Here is a 10,826-nt window from a genome sequence, read left to right as displayed (position 1 = left end):
AAGAAGGTTATTGGTCACCTTATCAAAGACAATTCTGCAGGAACAAGTGAGATAGAATGGATTGAAGAGTGAATGGGATGTATGACCAGACACCATGTGTGACAACTTTTCTGAGAAATTATCTGTGACTAAAAATAGTTTCTTTCAAAACTTAATTAAATTATAAATTTTATTTTTGTTTAGTGTTTTCCACCTTACTGGATTGTAAACTTATTGAGGTCATGGAATATGCCTTCTTTTTTCTGTATACTCAAAGCACTGTTAGGTCATAGTAAAAACGTCATAATACTTGATAAGTAAATGAATAAAAATGAATAAATGAGGATTTAGAGGCTTTCTTCAACAACTATTCTCTAGAAAATGATAAAGTCGCATTTAGACTATATGCAAGACATTGGAAGATAATTTGTGGAGGAAATTATCTGTCACTCCCTGTCACTGTAAAAGAGAGGCTTTGAGCTGAATGAACCATATTCTCTGCTCTGCCATTTTCTGGAATAGAATTCCACTATGACTCTTGTCTCCTTGAATTGTGCCCTTCTCTTTGTCTTCAATGCCATTGCCTTAATGTTGGTCCTCATTATTTCTCACCTGTTCTAATATATTTTCTCTCTCAACCTAGAGCTGGATTAATGCCCTTATGGCTCTAGGCTCTTCCACTTCCTTACTGCCCCCTATAAATCAAAATGAAAACAACACCTAACTATTAAACACACTATGAGGCTGGCACAGTATCGGGCAGTGTTTCATTCTGTTGTACACAGGGTCACTGTGAGTCACAGCCAATTCGACAGCACCTAGCAACACAATAACATTAAACACCAAGCTTATACTGACATTAAAAGTACTGTCTTCTACATTTCACTGCTTGGAAAATTCTGGGTCAGTCATGCAGCTGACACATGCTCATTTGCCCTTGCATTATTGGGACCCTAAGCTTAACCTACCTTCTAAGAAATCCCTATTCCTCCAGGCTGTGTCCCTCTAGTTCACCCTCTTCCAAAGTGATCTTAAAACACAGACTAATCTTGTTGCATGAAATCCTTCATTGGTTCCCCATGACCTATAGGGCAAAATTTACTCTCCAGCCTGGCTTACAAGGTTTTCTGTTTTATGACCCATAGGATGCCACAATCCACACGTGCTTTAGCCGTTCTAGACTATTCGTAGTTCTCTGAATATCTCTTGGGTTTTCACAGCTCTCTGTGTCTTCACAGCCTGTTCTGTCTGCCTAGAGTGTCCCTTTTCAACTTCTTCACCTACCTAATTCCTCCATCTGACCAGCCTCAGCTAAACATAACCTGCTCTTCCAGGTTTTCACCAGGTCTTAGTTATTGCTCCTCCTCCAATCCAGCATAGGCACATTCTGTTTTTGTCTAATATACCCACTGTATTGAAAATGCCCACTCACATGTTTCTTTCCCACATGGCTCCTTCTAATAACGACAGCTAAGATTTATTGACCCTTTAATTAGCTTCACAAGAGCTATATAATTTAATCCTTACAACAGTCCTATGTGGTTGGAAATGTGATTATCTATATTTCACATTTGAGGAAATTGAGACCTAGTACTTACCTAAGGTCACACAGATATCAAGAAGCAGAGCAAAAATTCAAGCCATATTATCTACTACTTGTATCTTTATATTAATCACTATACTAGGCTGAAAGTTTCTTTAGGACAAGGAATAGACCTCATCCATTTCTCTATTCTCAGATCTTTGCATAAACCAAAACCAACTCACTGCCATAGAGTTGATTCTCACTCATAGCAACCTCCATTGGGTTTCTAAGGCTATAAATCTTTATGGAAGTAGATTGTCCCATCTCTTCCATGGAGTGGCTGGTGGGTTTGAACTGCTGATCTTCCAGTTAGCAGCCAAATGCCTTATGCACTATGCCACCAGAATTCTTTTGCATAGGGCCTGAAATAATGAGAACACTCAGTAAATGTTTGTTGTATGAATATAAGGAATGAATGAATTTATTCTGTGATTTCTTTCCATTATCTCTTAGACATTCCTAGGAAAATTGGATTATTTTTATTTTTTTCCATAATGATCTAATAAGTGAGCTAAATATAAAAGGGATATAGTATGAATCAGAAGGGTGGAAGCATTGGAAAGGCTTATGTGTAGATGGGGAATGAGACTTGTTCTATCTTATGTCAAGATCTTGAATTAAGGCCAAAGGATAGGAACAGTTTTTACTCACTGGGAGGAGAAACATTTTAACTGCCAGAACTGTGTAAAGATGGAATAGGCTTTTCAGTAAGGAAATGAGCTCCCCATTCTTGGAGGTATACAAGTGGAGGCTGAAGGACCACTTGGTGAGATATTGCAGAGGAGTTCAATGACCTAATTTTATCGGATAGCCTTGAAGCTGTTTTCTCTCCAAAAATTCTATGAGTCTATGAGATAAGGGTGTGGGAAAAATAGAACTAAAATCTAAACAGATGAGGTGGTACATTTTAATTTTCCTGTTGGTGTAACTAAAAGTCTATATTTATGGCAGAGCAACATTTGTTGGGATTTATTTGTTAAATCAAAGAGAACAAGCAGATGGGAATAAGTTAATTTAAAGAATTTACTATGGAGACTTCTCTCCTGATGATCAATGCTACCATAGTCCTCTGTCACTCTGGAGTCTCTTTATTTCCCTCATCTATCTTGGAGGTCAGTTTCCTGTGAGTGATGGACTTCCTTAAAATGCTACCACAGGAAGCTTATTTTGAGGGCGGTGGACAAGGTCACAGGGAAACTGCTCCAGCAGAGCCGGGTGGGAAGAAATGAAGGCAATTCTCAGTGATTGACGGGGCAGAACTTTATAAATAAATTCTCCACTTCTGTGCGGAGAAAGGGTTAGTAATGGGTGATGCCACCCCCAGGGGCAAGGGTGAGCAGATTAGGGGCTCAGATTTTCCTATATTTCTGGGAGAAAAAGAAAATGAGAGACCCATGGGTAGAGAAACAACATCTGTGGGGCCACCACAGTCTTGGGCTGGCTGAGAGAGGCTTAGCCTAGGTAGGGAAGGTAGCTTGGGCCTCAGCAGCAGGCAGAGTGAATCTGGCATGGGTGGGATCACTGAGAAGAGTGTCTGAGACCTTGCAATAGCAGAGAGTAATGGAGGGGAGGGAATGGGAACTGACATTCTAGTAACTTGACTGTGAGTGAGCCAAGAAACTCTTCTTTGTTAGCATCATATTTTTCTTGAAACTATGAACTTATTAGCAGCACCTTTAGATTTTAGTTAAACTCCTTAAGGAGAAAAATCCTTCCTTGCTTATGTTTGTTTCTTCAGAGTATAACATAGCGCTAGCTGCATGAATGATTGAATCAATGAATAAATGAATGAAGAGCAAACACTCATTTTGTATGAGAGACTCTGTTAGACAATGGATAGAAGAGGAGATGGAATCTCCAAATGAGGAAGACAGCTTACTTGTTCCTAAAGAGCCCTTTGTCAGCTTTGGAGATACACACAGCTAACAGAATGGAATGAAGTTTGCTCAAGAAGGAAGGGCTGAGTTTAGATGGAGCCTAGCAGCTGCTTTTGTCTAAATTCCATGTGTGCATGTTGGTGTTTTGATACTGGTTTTTACCTCTCCTGATTGTTGATGTAATAAATCAGAATTTTAAATAGTTTCCTAAAATATTAAAATACAGGGAAATATAAATCATAATCTCACTACTCAGCAACAAATATTACTATGTTGGCATATCATTTTCCAAACTTTTCTTTTGCATCTATTATCCTCATAATTGATGTTATATTGCACCTAGAATGTTGTGATATGTTCTCCCTCCGTTTACCATGTCATTAAAATATTTTTTTTCTAAGCATGATGCATGATTTTTTAGTAGTCTCTTGTATGTTTGTACCATAACTCATTTAATAATTCTCTTTCTGTTGGGCACTTGTCTTCAAATTTTTAATATCATAAATAATGTTGTACATTTCAGGTCAGGACAGATTCCTAGAAAACTAATTCCCAGTCAGAAGGCAGAAACATTGTTATAGATCTTGACGCACCCTGCCAAATTGTCCTCCAGGATGATTGAACCAATTTATACTCATTTGTTCTGTGTGCAGATGACTACCTTAGCACATGGAGTAGCATTTTAAAATCCTATCCCAGCATAGGGTTGATATTAAAGAGCCCTTCTCAGTTCTCTGGCCAGTAGAGATACCAGATTAGACATTTAAATTTACATCATACTATTTTCTCATATAAGTTAATAAAACATTAATATAATGATTAACTGGCGCTAGCAAGGATTGAGATGGTGACTGTTACATTACTGATGGCAAAATAAAAATATTTGATACATTCCAGAAGACAATTTGGACATACCAAAAACCAAACCAAACCTATTGCCATCAATTTGATTTTGACTCATAGTGATCCTATAGGGTAGAAGTGCCCCATGGGGTTTCCAAGGCTGTAAATCTTTATGGAAGCAGACTGCCACATCTTTCTCTCGTGGAACAACTGGTAGGTTCCAACCACCAAACTTTTGGTTAGCAGCTGAACACTTTAATCACTGCACCACCTAGATTCCTTCAGTTTGGGAATGCCTTTTAAGAAAAATAAATGATCATGTAATTTCATGTCTGAAAATGCTTCATAAGGAACCAGTCCAAAGGAAAAAATAGCTATTTTCATCAAGAAGATTAAAAGCAAAAACAATTAAGTCTTCAGTAAACATTAAATATATTGAATGCTTCAGTAAATTATGCCATATCTACTCAGAGAACTTATGATGCATTTATTTAAATATATCTTAAAAATCTTTGTGGAATTATGAAAACATAATAAAATTTTATCTAGACTTTTGTGATAATTATAAAAGCATGTTGTCAATATAAGGACAGAATGGAAAAGAGGAAAAAATTGGAAAACTTGGGGTAGACATGGCATTTACAATGTAATCTTTCTTAAATTTGTTTGCCTTGATTTGTTTTCTCTTTATTTTCAGGTCTATTAGGCAGCTATTATCCTTTCCATCCCAAAAGAAAAGAGTGCATAAATGGCCCCTTAACTATAAGGAATATAGGGGATTTTTTCAGGGTGAGATCAAGGTCACACGTAATATGAGATCTTAAATATGACCTCAACCTGGGAGAGCCAGGGAAATCATACAGCAGTTTGTTCTCCAAGTTGCAGTGAAAAACTCTCCCTTCCCATCAGTTGGAAGATTCCTAGTGGCCTGAAGGAACTTCACAAAGTTGGAAAGAATGTGTTTGGCAAGGGAGCCCCTGGCCTGGCAGCTGATTTGTAGGAGGAGAAGAGAAGGAAATCCCAGGGAGGGAAAAAAAAAAAAAACTCGCAAAAGCAGATATCACCGAGGACAATAGGGCTGAGAGAAAGAAATGATGTTGTACGAAGTGTTATAGGAATTCTCAGATAAAAAGTAGGTTCAGGAACATGTCTTATAGCCCTTGGTATATCTACACCAACATGTTCAGGACAAAAATCAATGAAAAGGAAGAAGAAAGCACAAAATTTTTCAATAAAATGTCATAGGTATTAGTGCAACTTGGTAGGGTGGGGCTCAAGGATGAAAAATGACAATTGCGAGTTAAGTTTAATTAAAAGAAAGAAAAATACAGAAAGATAAATAAAATAATGGATTGAGTCCAGACAGCATTGAATTGTGAGGAAATTTAGAACCTGAAGTAGGATGCAGTTGAAGAGAAAAGGAAAGAGGAAATAATTTTACATTGCCATAGAACCATAGCACTAATCATCTGGCCAGAAGGAGAAAATGAATGATGCTCTCCTGCGAGGAACACACAAGTGGCTCAGGATTGGGGTGTGAAAACTCCAACATTTCTTATGACTTCCCAGAATCTCCATTTACACAAAGCTGAGCATTATACCAGTAACTTTCATTTTGACAAGAGCATTTTGCAACAGATCAAGGGATAACAAAGAAAATAGCTACTTCAAATATAGTTGGGGGGAAGAAGGGAAGCATTGACATCAATATGGATTTGATAGAAAATTGGGAAAAGAGACTGTGGGGACACTGGGTATAGTAGCATACACCCTAGGCTTAAAGAAAAGGACCTCTGGTAGTGCAGTGCCTAGGGCATTTGACAGCTAACTGGAAGGGTGGAGATTCAAGCCCACCATCCGCTCTGTGGGAGGAAGATGGAGCAATCTACTTCAGAAAAGATTTACCACGTTGGAAACCCAATGGGGGTCACTATGAGTTGGAATCAACTCGATGGCAGTGAGTATTTTAGAGGTTTAAACATGGCTTTTTAATGTTTAATATTTTTAAATGTTATTTTAAAAGAGAGAGAGAATGTATCTTCTGAGAAACAGAAGAGGCAAAAAAATGAAATTCTGTCCTCCAAAATTCATAGGGTCACTATGAGTCGGAATTGACCAGATGCCAATGGTTTGGGTTTTGTTTTTTGGTCCTCTAGATTAAAATGGAAATTGGCTAGCCATCAACCTGGCCTGTCCCAAATTTTTACTAAAATCTCCATGAAAAAACAGTAGATGGAAACTCACAACAATCAAAATAATAATAACTGAAGAATGTATTTCTAGAATCTGGTAGGAATTTCACCCAATACAATTTTTGTATCTGGATTGTTGTTGTTAGTTACCATCGGGTTGATTCCACCTCAAGGTGACCCCATGTGTACAGAATAGAAGGCTCCATAGGGTTTTAAAAACTATGACCTTTTGGAAGCACATGACCAGGCCTGTCTTCTGAGGTGCTTCTGGGTGGGTTCAAACCACCAAACTTTCAGCTGATGGCTGAGGTCTTTAACCATTTGGACCACCACCAGAGACTCCAAATAAAAGATAATAATCCCCCCCCAAAAAAAAAAAAACATTGTCATCCAGTCAATTCCAACTCATAGTGACCCCCATTGGGTGTTCGAGGGAAATAGATTGTCTTCCTTTTGTGGGAGTGGCTGGCGGGTTTGAACCTCCTGCCTTCTGGTTAGAAGTCAAATGTCTTAGGCACTGCACCTCCAGAGGTCCTTAACTATACCAAAAAACTTTCCTTTAAATATTTGAAAATCGTAAACAAGGAACAATCTTATAAGCATCCAGGCTGAAAACAGAACAGAACAAAAGATATTAACTACAGAGAAACCACACTCAAGCTAGACTGAGAGTTCTCCTCTGTAATGCTAAATGTCAAAAGACTATGTCTTTCAGAGTTTTGAGGAAAATTAGTTGTGGCCCAAGAATTTTATAACCAGCCAAGTTGTTGCTCATATGTAAAGTCAACAGCAGTAGACATTGCTTGATATGAACAGGTTCAGAAAAAAATATTACCAAGCAATCTTTTTGAAAGAATTAGTTAGACACATACCTATTCTAATAAGAAGATTGATCAAAGTTAACAGATCATGTATGGTGAATTTGTGGTTAAAAAGGGCTAATTATGAATAAGAATGCAGATAAACATCAAGTCATTGAATGTAGCCTAAAATAATTGTTAAAAATAATGTTTCAAAATTGAATGCAAATGTCAATTAAAATTCTTGACATGGAAGATATATGATACACAAAAGAACAATGTAATAAACACAGTCTGGTGTTCCAAATCCAAAATTATATTTTAAGACTGAGAAGTGTGAAGTGAGAAGAAAAGTCTCACTGATTTCTCATGTTGAAGAATCAGAATGTGTACTTTTCTTTGCAACTTTGAGAATTAAAGATACAAGAATTGACAAATGTTGATCTCATCCCTATAAACCTCATCTCATACCAAGATCACTTGCTCTCTAGGCTCCAACTGCAGCATATTTTGGTTAATGTTGGTATCAGTTTGCTTTTTAGGATTTTTAAAGCTTCCTCCTAATACAGATCCTTTTGATATTCTATTCCCTCTATATGAAATGCTTCCACTAGGGTTACCACCTTCCCTTCATATATTGGGTCAAATTCATTTCATTGGGAAATTTTCCAAGATTCCTAGGAAGTCAGCTCTCCTTATTGGACATTCTCATATAACTGAAGTTCTTTCTTTTAGAGTATTTATCAGTGTCTAATCAGAGTTTAATTACTGCAATTATTTGATTAATATCTGTTTCACACACTAATCTGTAAGTCTCACGACAGCAGGGACTGGGCTATTTTTCCCTCTTTATTTTTGTGCTTAAAGTGCAGCCTAGTGCCTGCTACATAGGAGGCAAAGAGTTTTTGCTGAATAAATTAATAGAAAAGATAAAACATAGACCAAACAATGAAAGACATAAACCACAAAAGATCATAAACAGAAAGCACAAATGTAGATGACTGAACTTAGAACAATAACTGTTATAACACCCCACATACATAGGTTAAGCTGCCCCAATTAAAGTAAAAGACTCCTAGAGTAGATCAAAATAAGTCCACAGCATTGAACAATATATTGCTGTTCTTTAGAGACCATTGAAAATATATCAATACAAGAATAAAATAAATGGAAGGCAAAGATAAAGAAGGGAGATATAAGGAAAACAAAAGCAGATCTAAACCAAAAACAAACCAAACACATTGCCAACAAGTTGATTCCAACTCATAACAGCCCTATAGGATAGAGTAGAAACTCTCCATAGGGTTTCAAAGGCTATAATCTTTATAGAAGGAACCCTGGTGGTGCAGTGGTTAAGCACTTGGCTGCTAGGCAAAGTCAGCAGTTCAAACCCACCAGCTACTCTGCAGGGGAGAGATGTGGCAATCTGCTTCTGTAAAGATTTATAACCTTGGAAATCCTCTAGGGCAGTTCTACTGTGTCCTATAGTCGCTGTGAGGTTGACTCAATGGCAATGGGAATCTTTATCATAATGAAGCAGTTGGAAAGTGTGATTATTAACTAGCCCATAAACACATGTACAAAAATTAATATTCCAACAGCCAATAGAGAGAACAGCGGCAGGGAACCAGTAAGGGAGGGACCCAGGACCCACCCCCAAGAGGCAAGAAGAAGGGAAAAGAAAAGCCAGGGGGATGACAGAGTGAGCAGCAGCAGTGACCCAGGTAAGGGGAGGGACCCAGACCCCACCCCTAAGAGGCAGGAAAGAGGGGGAAAGAAAAGCCAGAGGGACTAGGACAGAATGAGCAGTGGCAGGGATCAGGTAAGGGGAGGGCAGAGTAGTTTCCAACAGCAAAAGGAGACAAACTTGTCTGTCAGTTTGTCGTACTGTGGTGGCTTGCATGTTGCCGTGAGGCTTGAGGCTGTGCCACTGATGTTTCAAAAACCAGCAGGGTTGCACATAATGCACAGGTTTCAAAACAGCTTACAGACTAGAAGAAAGGAAGAGGCCATCCACTTGTCAAAGAATTGGCCAGGGAAAACCTATGAATAGCAGAGGAACACTCTCTGATACATTACTGCACAACTTTATGAATAGCCTGGAAACGTTGTCCGATACAGTGCAGGAAGATGAGCCCCTTAGGTCAGAAGGCTCTCAAAATATGACTGGGAAAGAGCTACATCGTCAAAGTAGAACCAACCTTAATGATATGGATAAAGTAAAGCTTTCGAGACCTCCATTTGCTGACATGGCATGACTCAAATTGAGGAGAAACAGCTGCAAACATCCATTAATAACAGGAACATGGAATGTATAAAGTAGGAATCTAGGAAAATTGGAAGTTGTCAAATGAGATGGAACGTGTAAAGATTGACATACTAGGCATTAGTGAGCTGAACTGTGGTACTCTGGTGGCGTAGTGCCTAAGGCACCTGACTGCTAACCAGAAGGCTGGTGGTTCAAACCCACCAGCCACTCCTTGGAAGGAAGGTTGGGCAATCTACTTCCGTAGTGATACTGCCTCAGAAACCCAAGGAAGGGTCGCTATGGGTCGCATCCGACTCCACAGCAATGGTTGCATTTTTTTAGTTAGCTGAAATGGACTGTTTTTGGCCATTTTGAAACAGACAATGAAAGACATAAACCACAAAAGATCATAAACAGAAAGCACAAATGTAGATGATTGAACTTAGAACAATAACTGTTATAACACCCCACATACATAGGTTAAGCTACCCCAATTAAAGTAAAAGGTCACTATGAAACATGATCTACTGTGATGGGAATGACAATTTGAAGAGGAATGGCATGGCATTCATCATCACAAAGGATGTTTCAAGATCTGTGAAGTACAGTGCTATCAGTGATAGGATAATATCCATATGCCTACAGGGAAGACCAGTAAATACGACTATTATTCAAATTTATGCACCAACCACTAAAGCCAAAGATGAGGAAATTGAAGATTTTTATCAATGACTGCAGTCTGAAATTGACCAATCATGCAATCAAAAGGTGTTATTATCACTGGTGACTGAAATGCAAAAGTTGGAAACAAAGAAGAATGACCGCTAGTTGGAAAATTTGGCCTTGGTGACAAGAATAACACTGGAGATAGCATGATAGAATTTTGCAAGACCAACAACTTATTTGTCACAAAATTTTTTTTCAACAACACAAATGGTGGCTATACACATGGACTTCACCTGGTGGAGTACGCAGGAATTAGATTGACTAAATCTGTGACAAGAGGCAATGGAAAAGCTCTTCAGCCAAAACAAGGCCAGGAGCTGATTGTGGGACAGACCATCAACTGCTCATATGCAAGTTCAAGTTGAAGTTGAGGACAATTTAAACAAGTCCACGAGAGCCAAAATATGACCTTCAATATATCTCTCCTGAATTTAGAGGCCATCTAAAGAATAGATTTGATGCATTGAACACCAATGACCAAAAATCAAAAGAATTGTGGGATGAATCAAGAGAATCACCCATGAAGAAAGCAAGAGGTCATTAAAAATATGAAAAAGAAAGAAAAGACCAAAATGG

This window comes from Orycteropus afer, unplaced genomic scaffold (genome assembly GCF_000298275.1).
Source record: "Orycteropus afer afer isolate SDZICR_OR568_19922 unplaced genomic scaffold, OryAfe1.0 scaffold00320, whole genome shotgun sequence".
NCBI classification, from domain to species: Eukaryota; Metazoa; Chordata; class Mammalia; order Tubulidentata; family Orycteropodidae; genus Orycteropus; species Orycteropus afer.
This window is presented reverse-complemented; position numbering follows the sequence as displayed.